We start from the raw sequence: 15,213 nt of genomic DNA, 5'->3' as shown, positions 1-15,213 counted from the left end.
TCGTAAGGGGGGGCGGTTAAGCATTTTTTCAAAATTTCAAAAACGGTCAAAAAACACTTTTGGGCCAGGGAGCGCCGGGAAATGTTCCAAAAACCCGTCAGGACTCTCGGCAAAGCCCAAATATTCAAAAAAAATGGACATTTGTGGAAAGTCAATTTTTGACTTTTTCGTAAGGGGGGGGTGGTTACGCATTTTTTTAAAATTTCAAAAACGGTCAAAAAACACTTTTGGGCCAGATTGCGCCGGGAAATGTTCTAAAAACCCGTCAGGACTCTCGGCACAGCCCAAATATGCAAAAAAAGAGGACTTTTGTGGGAAGTCAATTTTTGACTTTTTCGTAAGGGGGGGTGGTTACGCATTTTTTCAAAATTTCAAAAACGGTCAAAAAACACTTTTGGGCCAGAGAGCGCCGTGAAATGTTCCAAAAACCCGTCAGGACTCTCGGCACAGCTCAAATATGCAAAAAAAGTGGACTTTTGTGGAAAGTCAATTTTTGACATTTTCGTAAGGGGGGGTGGTTACGCATTTTTTCAAAATTTCAAAAACGGTCAAAAAACACTTTTGGGCCAGGGAGCGCCGGGAAATGTTCCAAAAACCCGTCAGGACTCTCGGCACAGCCCAAATATGCAAAAAAAGTGGACTTTTGTGGAAAGTCAATTTTTGACTTTTTCGTAAGGGGGGGTGGTTACGCATTTTTTCAAAATTTCAAAAACGGTCAAAAAACACTTTTGGGCCAGAGAGCGCCGTGAAATGTTCCAAAAACCCGTCAGGACTCTCGGCACAGCCCAAATATGCAAAAAAAGTGGACTTTTGTGGAAAGTCAATTTCTGACTTTTTCGTAAGGGGGGGGGGGTTACGCATTTTTTCAAAATTTCAAAAACGGTCAAAAAACACTTTTGGGCCAGGGAGCGCCGTGAAATGTTCCAAAAACCCGTCAGGACTCTCGGCACAGCCCAAATATGCAAAAAAAGTGGACTTTTGTGGAAAGTCAATTTTTGACTTTTTCGTAAGGGGGGGTGGTTAAGCATTTTTTCAAAATTTCAAAAACGGTCAAAAAACACTTTTGGGCCAGGGAGCGCCGGGAAATGTTCCAAAAACCCGTCAGGACTCTCGGCAAAGCCCAAATATTCAAAAAAAGTGGACATTTGTGGAAAAGTCAATTTTTGACTTTTTCGTAAGGGGGGGTGGTTACGCATTTTTTCAAAATTTCAAAAACGGTCAAAAAACACTTTTGGGCCAGATTGCGCCGGGAAATGTCCTAAAAACCCGTCAGGACTCTCAGCAAAGCCCAAATATGCAAAAAAAGTGGACATTTGTGGAAAGTCAATTTTTGACTTTTTCGTAAGGGGGGGTGGTTACGCATTTTTTCAAAATTTCAAAAACGGTCAAAAAACACTTTTGGGCCAGGGAGATCCGGGAAATGTTCTAAAAACCCGTCAGGACTCTCGGCACAGCCCAAATATGCAAAAAAAGTGGACTTTTGGGAAAAGTCCATTTTTGACTTTTTCGTAAGGGGGGGTGGTTACGCATTTTTTCAAAATTTCAAAAACGGTCAAAAAACACTTTTGGGCCAGATTGCGCCTGGAAATGTCCTAAAATCCCGTCAGGACTCTCGGCACAGCCCAAATATGCAAAAAAAGAGGACTTTTGTGGAAAGTCAATTTTTGACTTTTTCGTAAGGGGGGGTGGTTACGCATTTTTTCAAAATTTCAAAAACGGTCAAAAAACACTTTTGGGCCAGAGAGCGCCGTGAAATGTTCCAAAAACCCGTCAGGACTCTCGGCACAGCTCAAATATGCAAAAAAAGTGGACTTTTGTGGAAAGTCAATTTTTGACATTTTCGTAAGGGGGGGTGGTTACGCATTTTTTCAAAATTTCAAAAATGGTCAAAAAACACTTTTGGGCCAGATAGCGCCGGGAAATGTCCTAAAAACCCGTCAGGACTCTCAGCACAGCCCAAATATGCAAAAAAAGTGGACTTTTGTGGAAAGTCAATTTTTGACTTTTTCGTAAGGGGGGGTGGTTACGCATTTTTTCAAAATTTCAAAAACGGTCAAAAAACACTTTTGGGCCAGAGAGCGCCGTGAAATGTTCCAAAAACCCGTCAGGACTCTCGGCACAGCCCAAATATGCAAAAAAAGTGGACTTTTGTGGAAAGTCAATTTTTGACTTTTTCGTAAGGGGGGGTGGTTACGCATTTTTTCAAAATTTCAAAAACGGTCAAAAAACACTTTTGGGCCAGGGAGCGCCGTGAAATGTTCCAAAAACCCGTCAGGACTCTCGGCACAGCCCAAATATGCAAAAAAAGTGGACTTTTGTGGAAAGTCAATTTTTGACTTTTTCCTAAGGGGGGGTGGTTAAGCATTTTTTCAAAATTTCAAAAACGGTCAAAAAACACTTTTGGGCCAGGGAGCGCCGGGAAATGTTCCAAAAACCCGTCAGGACTCTCGGCAAAGCCCAAATATTCAAAAAAAATGGACATTTGTGGAAAGTCAATTTTTGACTTTTTCGTAAGGGGGGGGTGGTTACGCATTTTTTCAAAATTTCAAAAACGGTCAAAAAACACTTTTGGGCCAGATTGCGCCGGGAAATGTCCTAAAAACCCGTCAGGGCTCTCAGCAAAGCCCAAATATGCAAAAAAATTGGACATTTGTGGAAAGTCAATTTTTGACTTTTTCGTAAGGGGGGGTGGTTACGCATTTTTTCAAAATTTCAAAAACGGTCAAAAAACACTTTTGGGCCAGGGAGCGCCGGGAAATGTTCTAAAAACCCGTCAGGACTCTCGGCACAGCCCAAATATGCAAAAAAAGAGGACTTTTGTGGAAAGTCAATTTTTGACTTTTTCGTAAGGGGGGGTGGTTACGCATTTTTTCAAAATTTCAAAAACGGTCAAAAAACTCTTTTGGGCCAGAGAGCGCCGTGAAATGTTCCAAAAACCCGTCAGGACTCTCGGCACAGCTCAAATATGCAAAAAAAGTGGACTTTTGTGGAAAGTCAATTTTTGACATTTTCGTAAGGGGGGGTGGTTACGCATTTTTTCAAAATTTCAAAAATGGTCAAAAAACACTTTTGGGCCAGATAGCGCCGGGAAATGTCCTAAAAACCCGTCAGGACTCTCAGCACAGCCCAAATATGCAAAAAAAGTGGACTTTTGTGGAAAGTCAATTTTTGACTTTTTCGTAAGGGGGGGTGGTTACGCATTTTTTCAAAATTTCAAAAACGGTCAAAAAACACTTTTGGGCCAGAGAGCGCCGTGAAATGTTCCAAAAACCCGTCAGGACTCTCGGCACAGCCCAAATATGCAAAAAAAGTGGACTTTTGTGGAAAGTCAATTTTTGACTTTTTCGTAAGGGGGGGTGGTTACGCATTTTTTCAAAATTTCAAAAACGGTCAAAAAACACTTTTGGGCCAGGGAGCGCCGTGAAATGTTCCAAAAACCCGTCAGGACTCTCGGCACAGCCCAAATATGCAAAAAAAGTGGACTTTTGTGGAAAGTCAATTTTTGACTTTTTCGTAAGGGGGGGTGGTTAAGCATTTTTTCAAAATTTCAAAAACGGTCAAAAAACACTTTTGGGCCAGGGAGCGCCGGGAAATGTTCCAAAAACCCGTCAGGACTCTCGGCAAAGCCCAAATATTCAAAAAAAGTGGACATTTGTGGAAAGTCAATTTTTGACTTTTTCGTAAGGGGGGGTGGTTACGCATTTTTTCAAAATTTCAAAAACGGTCAAAAAACACTTTTGGGCCAGATTGCGCCTGGAAATGTCCTAAAAACCCGTCAGGACTCTCAGCAAAGCCCAAATATGCAAAAAAAGTGGACATTTGTGGAAAGTCAATTTTTGACTTTTTCGTAAGGGGGGGTGGTTACGCATTTTTTCAAAATTTCAAAAACGGTCAAAAAACACTTTTGGGCCAGGGAGCGCCGGGAAATGTTCTAAAAACCCGTCAGGACTCTCGGCACAGCCCAAATATGCAAAAAAAAGTGGACTTTTGGGAAAAGTCCATTTTTGACTTTTTCGTAAGGGGGGGTGGTTACGCATTTTTTCAAAATTTCAAAAACGGTCAAAAAACACTTTTGGGCCAGATTGCGCCGGGAAATGTCCTAAAAACCCGTCAGGACTCTCAGCACAGCCCAAATATGCATAAAAAGAGGACTTTTGTGGAAAGTCAATTTTTGACACTTTCGTAAGGGGGGGTGGTTACGCATTTTTTCAAAATTTCAAAAACGGTCAAAAAACACTTTTGGGCCAGAGAGCGCCGTGAAATGTTCCAAAAACCCGTCAGGACTCTCGGCACAGCCCAAATATGCAAAAAAAGTGGACTTTTGTGGAAAGTCAATTTTTGACATTTTCGTAAGGGGGGGTGGTTACGCATTTTTTCAAAATTTCAAAAATGGTCAAAAAACACTTTTGGGCCAGATAGCGCCGGGAAATGTCCTAAAAACCCGTCAGGACTCTCAGCACAGCCCAAATATGCAAAAAAAGTGGACTTTTGTGGAAAGTCAATTTTTGACTTTTTCGTAAGGGGGGGTGGTTACGCATTTTTTCAAAATTTCAAAAACGGTCAAAAAACACTTTTGGGCCAGGGAGCGCCGTGAAATGTACCAAAAACCCGTCAGGACTCTCGGCACAGCCCAAATATGCAAAAAAAGTGGACTTTTGTGGAAAGTCAATTTTTGACTTTTTCGTAAGGGGGGGTGGTTAAGCATTTTTTCAAAATTTCAAAAACGGTCAAAAAACACTTTTGGGCCAGGGAGCGCCGGGAAATGTTCCAAAAACCCGTCAGGACTCTCGGCACAGCCCAAATATGCAAAAAAAGTGGACTTTTGTGGAAAGTCAATTTTTGACTTTTTCGTAAGGGGGGGTGGTTAAGCATTTTTTCAAAATTTCAAAAACGGTCAAAAAACACTTTTGGGCCAGGGAGCGCCGGGAAATGTTCCAAAAACCCGTCAGGACTCTCGGCACAGCCCAAATATGCAAAAAAAGTGGACTTTTGTGGAAAGTCAATTTTTGACTTTTTCGTAAGGGGGGGTGGTTACGCATTTTTTCAAAATTTCAAAAACGGTCAAAAAACACTTTTGGGCCAGAGAGCGCCGTGAAATGTTCCAAAAACCCGTCAGGACTCTCGGCACAGCCCAAATATGCAAAAAAAGTGGACTTTTGTGGAAAGTCAATTTCTGACTTTTTCGTAAGGGGGGGGGGGTTACGCATTTTTTCAAAATTTCAAAAACGGTCAAAAAACACTTTTGGGCCAGGGAGCGCCGTGAAATGTTCCAAAAACCCGTCAGGACTCTCGGCACAGCCCAAATATGCAAAAAAAGTGGACTTTTGTGGAAAGTCAATTTTTGACTTTTTCGTAAGGGGGGGTGGTTACGCATTTTTTCAAAATTTCAAAAACGGTCAAAAAACACTTTTGGGCCAGGGAGCGCCGTGAAATGTTCCAAAAACCCGTCAGGACTCTCGGCACAGCCCAAATATGCAAAAAAAGTGGACTTTTGTGGAAAGTCAATTTTTGACTTTTTCGTAAGGGGGGGTGGTTAAGCATTTTTTCAAAATTTCAAAAACGGTCAAAAAACACTTTTGGGCCTGGGAGCGCCGGGAAATGTTCCAAAAACCCGTCAGGACTCTCGGCAAAGCCCAAATATGCAAAAAAAGTGGACATTTGTGGAAAGTCAATTTTTGACTTTTTCGTAAGGGGGGGTGGTTACGCATTTTTTCAAAATTTCAAAAACGGTCAAAAAACACTTTTGGGCCAGGGAGCGCCGGGAAGTGTTCTAAAAACCCGTCAGGACTCTCGGCACAGCCCAAATATGCAAAAAAAGTGGACTTTTGGGAAAAGTCCATTTTTTACTTTTTCGTAAGGGGGGGTGGTTACGCATTTTTTCAAAATTTCAAAAACGGTCAAAAAACACTTTTGGGCCAGATTGCGCCGGGAAATGTCCTAAAATCCCGTCAGGACTCTCAGCACAGCCCAAATATGCAAAAAAAGAGGACTTTTGTGGAAAGTCAATTTTTGACTTTTTCGTAAGGGGGGGTGGTTACGCATTTTTTCAAAATTTCAAAAACGGTCAAAAAACACTTTTGGGCCAGAGAGCGCCGTGAAATGTTCCAAAAACCCGTCAGGACTCTCGGCACAGCTCAAATATGCAAAAAAAGTGGACTTTTGTGGAAAGTCAATTTTTGACATTTTCGTAAGGGGGGGTGGTTACGCATTTTTTCAAAATTTCAAAAATGGTCAAAAAACACTTTTGGGCCAGATAGCGCCGGGAAATGTCCTAAAAACCCGTCAGGACTCTCAGCACAGCCCAAATATGCAAAAAAAGTGGACTTTTGTGGAAAGTCAATTTTTGACTTTTTCGTAAGGGGGGGTGGTTACGCATTTTTTCAAAATTTCAAAAACGGTCAAAAAACACTTTTGGGCCAGAGAGCGCCGTGAAATGTTCCAAAAACCCGTCAGGACTCTCGGCACAGCCCAAATATGCAAAAAAAGTGGACTTTTGTGGAAAGTCAATTTTTGACTTTTTCGTAAGGGGGGGTGGTTACGCATTTTTTCAAAATTTCAAAAACGGTCAAAAAACACTTTTGGGCCAGGGAGCGCCGTGAAATGTTCCAAAAACCCGTCAGGACTCTCGGCACAGCCCAAATATGCAAAAAAAGTGGACTTTTGTGGAAAGTCAATTATTGACTTTTTCGTAAGGGGGGGTGGTTAAGCATTTTTTCAAAATTTCAAAAACGGTCAAAAAACACTTTTGGGCCAGGGAGCGCCGGGAAATGTTCCAAAAACCCGTCAGGACTCTCGGCAAAGCCCAAATATTCAAAAAAAGTGGACATTTGTGGAAAGTCAATTTTTGACTTTTTCGTAAGGGGGGGTGGTTACGCATTTTTTCAAAATTTCAAAAACGGTCAAAAAACACTTTTGGGCCAGATTGCGCCGGGAAATGTCCTAAAAACCCGTCAGGAGTCTCAGCAAAGCCCAAATATGCAAAAAAAGTGGACATTTGTGGAAAGTCAATTTTTGACTTTTTCGTAAGGGGGGGTGGTTACGCATTTTTTCAAAATTTCAAAAACGGTCAAAAAACACTTTTGGGCCAGGGAGCGCCGGGAAATGTTCTAAAAACCCGTCAGGACTCTCGGCACAGCCCAAATATGCAAAAAAAGAGGACTTTTGTGGAAAGTCAATTTTTGACTTTTTCGTAAGGGGGGGTGGTTACGCATTTTTTCAAAATTTCAAAAACGGTCAAAAAACACTTTTGGGCCAGAGAGCGCCGTGAAATGTTCCAAAAACCCGTCAGGACTCTCGGCACAGCTCAAATATGCAAAAAAAGTGGACTTTTGTGGAAAGTCAATTTTTGACATTTTCGTAAGGGGGGGTGGTTACGCATTTTTTCAAAATTTCAAAAATGGTCAAAAAACACTTTTGGGCCAGATAGCGCCGGGAAATGTCCTAAAAACCCGTCAGGACTCTCAGCACAGCCCAAATATGCAAAAAAAGTGGACTTTTGTGGAAAGTCAATTTTTGACTTTTTCGTAAGGGGGGGTGGTTACGCATTTTTTCAAAATTTCAAAAACGGTCAAAAAACACTTTTGGGCCAGAGAGCGCCGTGAAATGTTCCAAAAACCCGTCAGGACTCTCGGCACAGCCCAAATATGCAAAAAAAGTGGACTTTTGTGGAAAGTCAATTTTTGACTTTTTCGTAAGGGGGGGTGGTTAAGCATTTTTTCAAAATTTCAAAAACGGTCAAAAAACACTTTTGGGCCAGGGAGCGCCGGGAAATGTTCCAAAAACCCGTCAGGACTCTCGGCAAAGCCCAAATATTCAAAAAAAATGGACATTTGTGGAAAGTCAATTTTTGACTTTTTCGTAAGGGGGGGGTGGTTACGCATTTTTTTAAAATTTCAAAAACGGTCAAAAAACACTTTTGGGCCAGATTGCGCCGGGAAATGTTCTAAAAACCCGTCAGGACTCTCGGCACAGCCCAAATATGCAAAAAAAGAGGACTTTTGTGGAAAGTCAATTTTTGACTTTTTCGTAAGGGGGGGTGGTTACGCATTTTTTCAAAATTTCAAAAACGGTCAAAAAACACTTTTGGGCCAGAGAGCGCCGTGAAATGTTCCAAAAACCCGTCAGGACTCTCGGCACAGCTCAAATATGCAAAAAAAGTGGACTTTTGTGGAAAGTCAATTTTTGACATTTTCGTAAGGGGGGGTGGTTACGCATTTTTTCAAAATTTCAAAAATGGTCAAAAAACACTTTTGGGCCAGATAGCGCCGGGAAATGTCCTAAAAACCCGTCAGGACTCTCAGCACAGCCCAAATATGCAAAAAAAGTGGACTTTTGTGGAAAGTCAATTTTTGACTTTTTCGTAAGGGGGGGTGGTTACGCATTTTTTCAAAATTTCAAAAACGGTCAAAAAACACTTTTGGGCCAGAGAGCGCCGTGAAATGTTCCAAAAACCCGTCAGGACTCTCGGCACAGCCCAAATATGCAAAAAAAGTGGACTTTTGTGGAAAGTCAATTTTTGACTTTTTCGTAAGGGGGGGTGGTTACGCATTTTTTCAAAATTTCAAAAACGGTCAAAAAACACTTTTGGGCCAGGGAGCGCCGTGAAATGTTCCAAAAACCCGTCAGGACTCTCGGCACAGCCCAAATATGCAAAAAAAGTGGACTTTTGTGGAAAGTCAATTTTTGACTTTTTCGTAAGGGGGGGTGGTTAAGCATTTTTTCAAAATTTCAAAAACGGTCAAAAAACACTTTTGGGCCAGGGAGCGCCGGGAAATGTTCCAAAAACCCGTCAGGACTCTCGGCACAGCCCAAATATGCAAAAAAAGTGGACTTTTGTGGAAAGTCAATTTTTGACTTTTTCGTAAGGGGGGGTGGTTAAGCATTTTTTCAAAATTTCAAAAACGGTCAAAAAACACTTTTGGGCCAGGGAGCGCCGGGAAATGTTCCAAAAACCCGTCAGGACTCTCGGCACAGCCCAAATATGCAAAAAAAGTGGACTTTTGTGGAAAGTCAATTTTTGACTTTTTCGTAAGGGGGGGTGGTTACGCATTTTTTCAAAATTTCAAAAACGGTCAAAAAACACTTTTGGGCCAGAGAGCGCCGTGAAATGTTCCAAAAACCCGTCAGGACTCTCGGCACAGCCCAAATATGCAAAAAAAGTGGACTTTTGTGGAAAGTCAATTTCTGACTTTTTCGTAAGGGGGGGGGGGTTACGCATTTTTTCAAAATTTCAAAAACGGTCAAAAAACACTTTTGGGCCAGGGAGCGCCGTGAAATGTTCCAAAAACCCGTCAGGACTCTCGGCACAGCCCAAATATGCAAAAAAAGTGGACTTTTGTGGAAAGTCAATTTTTGACTTTTTCGTAAGGGGGGGTGGTTAAGCATTTTTTCAAAATTTCAAAAACGGTCAAAAAACACTTTTGGGCCAGGGAGCGCCGGGAAATGTTCCAAAAACCCGTCAGGACTCTCGGCAAAGCCCAAATATTCAAAAAAAGTGGACATTTGTGGAAAGTCAATTTTTGACTTTTTCGTAAGGGGGGGTGGTTACGCATTTTTTCAAAATTTCAAAAACGGTCAAAAAACACTTTTGGGCCAGATTGCGCCGGGAAATGTCCTAAAAACCCGTCAGGACTCTCAGCAAAGCCCAAATATGCAAAAAAAGTGGACATTTGTGGAAAGTCAATTTTTGACTTTTTCGTAAGGGGGGGTGGTTACGCATTTTTTCAAAATTTCAAAAACGGTCAAAAAACACTTTTGGGCCAGGGAGATCCGGGAAATGTTCTAAAAACCCGTCAGGACTCTCGGCACAGACCAAATATGCAAAAAAAGTGGACTTTTGGGAAAAGTCCATTTTTGACTTTTTCGTAAGGGGGGGTGGTTACGCATTTTTTCAAAATTTCAAAAACGGTCAAAAAACACTTTTGGGCCAGATTGCGCCTGGAAATGTCCTAAAATCCCGTCAGGACTCTCGGCACAGCCCAAATATGCAAAAAAAGTGGACATTTGTGGAAAGTCAATTTTTGACTTTTTCGTAAGGGGGGGTGGTTACGCATTTTTTCAAAATTTCAAAAACGGTCAAAAAACACTTTTGGGCCAGATTGCGCCGGGAAATGTCCTAAAAACCCGTCAGGGCTCTCAGCAAAGCCCAAATATGCAAAAAAAGTGGACATTTGTGGAAAGTCAATTTTTGACTTTTTCGTAAGGGGGGGTGGTTACGCATTTTTTCAAAATTTCAAAAACGGTCAAAAAACACTTTTGGGCCAGGGAGCGCCGGGAAATGTTCTAAAAACCCGTCAGGACTCTCGGCACAGCCCAAATATGCAAAAAAAGAGGACTTTTGTGGAAAGTCAATTTTTGACTTTTTCGTAAGGGGGGGTGGTTACGCATTTTTTCAAAATTTCAAAAACGGTCAAAAAACTCTTTTGGGCCAGAGAGCGCCGTGAAATGTTCCAAAAACCCGTCAGGACTCTCGGCACAGCTCAAATATGCAAAAAAAGTGGACTTTTGTGGAAAGTCAATTTTTGACATTTTCGTAAGGGGGGGTGGTTACGCATTTTTTCAAAATTTCAAAAATGGTCAAAAAACACTTTTGGGCCAGATAGCGCCGGGAAATGTCCTAAAAACCCGTCAGGACTCTCAGCACAGCCCAAATATGCAAAAAAAGTGGACTTTTGTGGAAAGTCAATTTTTGACTTTTTCGTAAGGGGGGGTGGTTACGCATTTTTTCAAAATTTCAAAAACGGTCAAAAAACACTTTTGGGCCAGAGAGCGCCGTGAAATGTTCCAAAAACCCGTCAGGACTCTCAGCACAGCCCAAATATGCAAAAAAAGTGGACTTTTGTGGAAAGTCAATTTTTGACTTTTTCGTAAGGGGGGGTGGTTACGCATTTTTTCAAAATTTCAAAAACGGTCAAAAAACACTTTTGGGCCAGGGAGCGCCGTGAAATGTTCCAAAAACCCGTCAGGACTCTCGGCACAGCCCAAATATGCAAAAAAAGTGGACTTTTGTGGAAAGTCAATTTTTGACTTTTTCGTAAGGGGGGGTGGTTAAGCATTTTTTCAAAATTTCAAAAACGGTCAAAAAACACTTTTGGGCCAGGGAGCGCCGGGAAATGTTCCAAAAACCCGTCAGGACTCTCGGCAAAGCCCAAATATTCAAAAAAAGTGGACATTTGTGGAAAGTCAATTTTTGACTTTTTCGTAAGGGGGGGTGGTTACGCATTTTTTCAAAATTTCAAAAACGGTCAAAAAACACTTTTGGGCCAGATTGCGCCTGGAAATGTCCTAAAAACCCGTCAGGACTCTCAGCAAAGCCCAAATATGCAAAAAAAGTGGACATTTGTGGAAAGTCAATTTTTGACTTTTTCGTAAGGGGGGGTGGTTACGCATTTTTTCAAAATTTCAAAAACGGTCAAAAAACACTTTTGGGCCAGGGAGCGCCGGGAAATGTTCTAAAAACCCGTCAGGACTCTCGGCACAGCCCAAATATGCAAAAAAAAGTGGACTTTTGGGAAAAGTCCATTTTTGACTTTTTCGTAAGGGGGGGTGGTTACGCATTTTTTCAAAATTTCAAAAACGGTCAAAAAACACTTTTGGGCCAGATTGCGCCGGGAAATGTCCTAAAAACCCGTCAGGACTCTCAGCACAGCCCAAATATGCATAAAAAGAGGACTTTTGTGGAAAGTCAATTTTTGACACTTTCGTAAGGGGGGGTGGTTACGCATTTTTTCAAAATTTCAAAAACGGTCAAAAAACACTTTTGGGCCAGAGAGCGCCGTGAAATGTTCCAAAAACCCGTCAGGACTCTCGGCACAGCCCAAATATGCAAAAAAAGTGGACTTTTGTGGAAAGTCAATTTTTGACATTTTCGTAAGGGGGGGTGGTTACGCATTTTTTCAAAATTTCAAAAATGGTCAAAAAACACTTTTGGGCCAGATAGCGCCGGGAAATGTCCTAAAAACCCGTCAGGACTCTCAGCACAGCCCAAATATGCAAAAAAAGTGGACTTTTGTGGAAAGTCAATTTTTGACTTTTTCGTAAGGGGGGGTGGTTACGCATTTTTTCAAAATTTCAAAAACGGTCAAAAAACACTTTTGGGCCAGGGAGCGCCGTGAAATGTTCCAAAAACCCGTCAGGACTCTCGGCACAGCCCAAATATGCAAAAAAAGTGGACTTTTGTGGAAAGTCAATTTTTGACTTTTTCGTAAGGGGGGGTGGTTAAGCATTTTTTCAAAATTTCAAAAACGGTCAAAAAACACTTTTGGGCCAGGGAGCGCCGGGAAATGTTCCAAAAACCCGTCAGGACTCTCGGCACAGCCCAAATATGCAAAAAAAGTGGACTTTTGTGGAAAGTCAATTTTTGACTTTTTCGTAAGGGGGGGTGGTTAAGCATTTTTTCAAAATTTCAAAAACGGTCAAAAAACACTTTTGGGCCAGGGAGCGCCGGGAAATGTTCCAAAAACCCGTCAGGACTCTCGGCACAGCCCAAATATGCAAAAAAAGTGGACTTTTGTGGAAAGTCAATTTTTGACTTTTTCGTAAGGGGGGGTGGTTACGCATTTTTTCAAAATTTCAAAAACGGTCAAAAAACACTTTTGGGCCAGAGAGCGCCGTGAAATGTTCCAAAAACCCGTCAGGACTCTCGGCACAGCCCAAATATGCAAAAAAAGTGGACTTTTGTGGAAAGTCAATTTCTGACTTTTTCGTAAGGGGGGGGGGGTTACGCATTTTTTCAAAATTTCAAAAACGGTCAAAAAACACTTTTGGGCCAGGGAGCGCCGTGAAATGTTCCAAAAACCCGTCAGGACTCTCGGCACAGCCCAAATATGCAAAAAAAGTGGACTTTTGTGGAAAGTCAATTTTTGACTTTTTCGTAAGGGGGGGTGGTTAAGCATTTTTTCAAAATTTCAAAAACGGTCAAAAAACACTTTTGGGCCAGGGAGCGCCGGGAAATGTTCCAAAAACCCGTCAGGACTCTCGGCAAAGCCCAAATATTCAAAAAAAGTGGACATTTGTGGAAAGTCAATTTTTGACTTTTTCGTAAGGGGGGGTGGTTACGCATTTTTTCAAAATTTCAAAAACGGTCAAAAAACACTTTTGGGCCAGATTGCGCCGGGAAATGTCCTAAAAACCCGTCAGGACTCTCAGCAAAGCCCAAATATGCAAAAAAAGTGGACATTTGTGGAAAGTCAATTTTTGACTTTTTCGTAAGGGGGGGTGGTTACGCATTTTTTCAAAATTTCAAAAACGGTCAAAAAACACTTTTGGGCCAGGGAGATCCGGGAAATGTTCTAAAAACCCGTCAGGACTCTCGGCACAGCCCAAATATGCAAAAAAAGTGGACTTTTGGGAAAAGTCCATTTTTGACTTTTTCGTAAGGGGGGGTGGTTACGCATTTTTTCAAAATTTCAAAAATGGTCAAAAAACACTTTTGGGCCAGATAGCGCCGGGAAATGTCCTAAAAACCCGTCAGGACTCTCAGCACAGCCCAAATATGCAAAAAAAGTGGACTTTTGTGGAAAGTCAATTTTTGACTTTTTCGTAAGGGGGGGTGGTTACGCATTTTTTCAAAATTTCAAAAACGGTCAAAAAACACTTTTGGGCCAGGGAGCGCCGTGAAATGTTCCAAAAACCCGTCAGGACTCTCGGCACAGCCCAAATATGCAAAAAAAGTGGACTTTTGTGGAAAGTCAATTTTTGACTTTTTCCTAAGGGGGGGTGGTTAAGCATTTTTTCAAAATTTCAAAAACGGTAAAAAAACACTTTTGGGCCAGGGAGCGCCGGGAAATGTTCCAAAAACCCGTCAGGACTCTCGGCAAAGCCCAAATATTCAAAAAAAATGGACATTTGTGGAAAGTCAATTTTTGACTTTTTCGTAAGGGGGGGGTGGTTACGCATTTTTTCAAAATTTCAAAAACGGTCAAAAAACACTTTTGGGCCAGATTGCGCCGGGAAATGTCCTAAAAACCCGTCAGGGCTCTCAGCAAAGCCCAAATATGCAAAAAAAGTGGACATTTGTGGAAAGTCAATTTTTGACTTTTTCGTAAGGGGGGGTGGTTACGCATTTTTTCAAAATTTCAAAAACGGTCAAAAAACACTTTTGGGCCAGGGAGCGCCGGGAAATGTTCTAAAAACCCGTCAGGACTCTCGGCACAGCCCAAATATGCAAAAAAAGAGGACTTTTGTGGAAAGTCAATTTTTGACTTTTTCGTAAGGGGGGGTGGTTACGCATTTTTTCAAAATTTCAAAAACGGTCAAAAAACACTTTTGGGCCAGAGAGCGCCGTGAAATGTTCCAAAAACCCGTCAGGACTCTCGGCACAGCTCAAATATGCAAAAAAAGTGGACTTTTGTGGAAAGTCAATTTTTGACATTTTCGTAAGGGGGGGTGGTTACGCATTTTTTCAAAATTTCAAAAATGGTCAAAAAACACTTTTGGGCCAGATAGCGCCGGGAAATGTCCTAAAAACCCGTCAGGACTCTCAGCACAGCCCAAATATGCAAAAAAAGTGGACTTTTGTGGAAAGTCAATTTTTGACTTTTTCGTAAGGGGGGGTGGTTACGCATTTTTTCAAAATTTCAAAAACGGTCAAAAAACACTTTTGGGCCAGAGAGCGCCGTGAAATGTTCCAAAAACCCGTCAGGACTCTCGGCACAGCCCAAATATGCAAAAAAAGTGGACTTTTGTGGAAAGTCAATTTTTGACTTTTTCGTAAGGGGGGGTGGTTACGCATTTTTTCAAAATTTCAAAAACGGTCAAAAAACACTTTTGGGCCAGGGAGCGCCGTGAAATGTTCCAAAAACCCGTCAGGACTCTCGGCAAAGCCCAAATATGCAAAAAAAGTGGACTTTTGTGGAAAGTCAATTTTTGACTTTTTCGTAAGGGGGGGTGGTTACGCATTTTTTCAAAATTTCAAAAACGGTCAAAAAACACTTTTGGGCCAGATTGCGCCTGGAAATGTCCTAAAAACCCGTCAGGACTCTCAGCAAAGCCCAAATATGCAAAAAAAGTGGACATTTGTGGAAAGTCAATTTTTGACTTTTTCGTAAGGGGGGGTGGTTACGCATTTTTTCAAAATTTCAAAAACGGTCAAAAAACACTTTTGGGCCAGGGAGCGCCGGGAAATGTTCTAAAAACCCGTCAGGACTCTCGGCACAGCCCAAATATGCAAAAAAAAGTGGACTTTTGGGAAAAGTCCATTTTTGACTTTTTCGT

This window comes from Corythoichthys intestinalis, chromosome 14 (genome assembly GCF_030265065.1).
Source record: "Corythoichthys intestinalis isolate RoL2023-P3 chromosome 14, ASM3026506v1, whole genome shotgun sequence".
NCBI classification, from domain to species: Eukaryota; Metazoa; Chordata; class Actinopteri; order Syngnathiformes; family Syngnathidae; genus Corythoichthys; species Corythoichthys intestinalis.
This window is presented reverse-complemented; position numbering follows the sequence as displayed.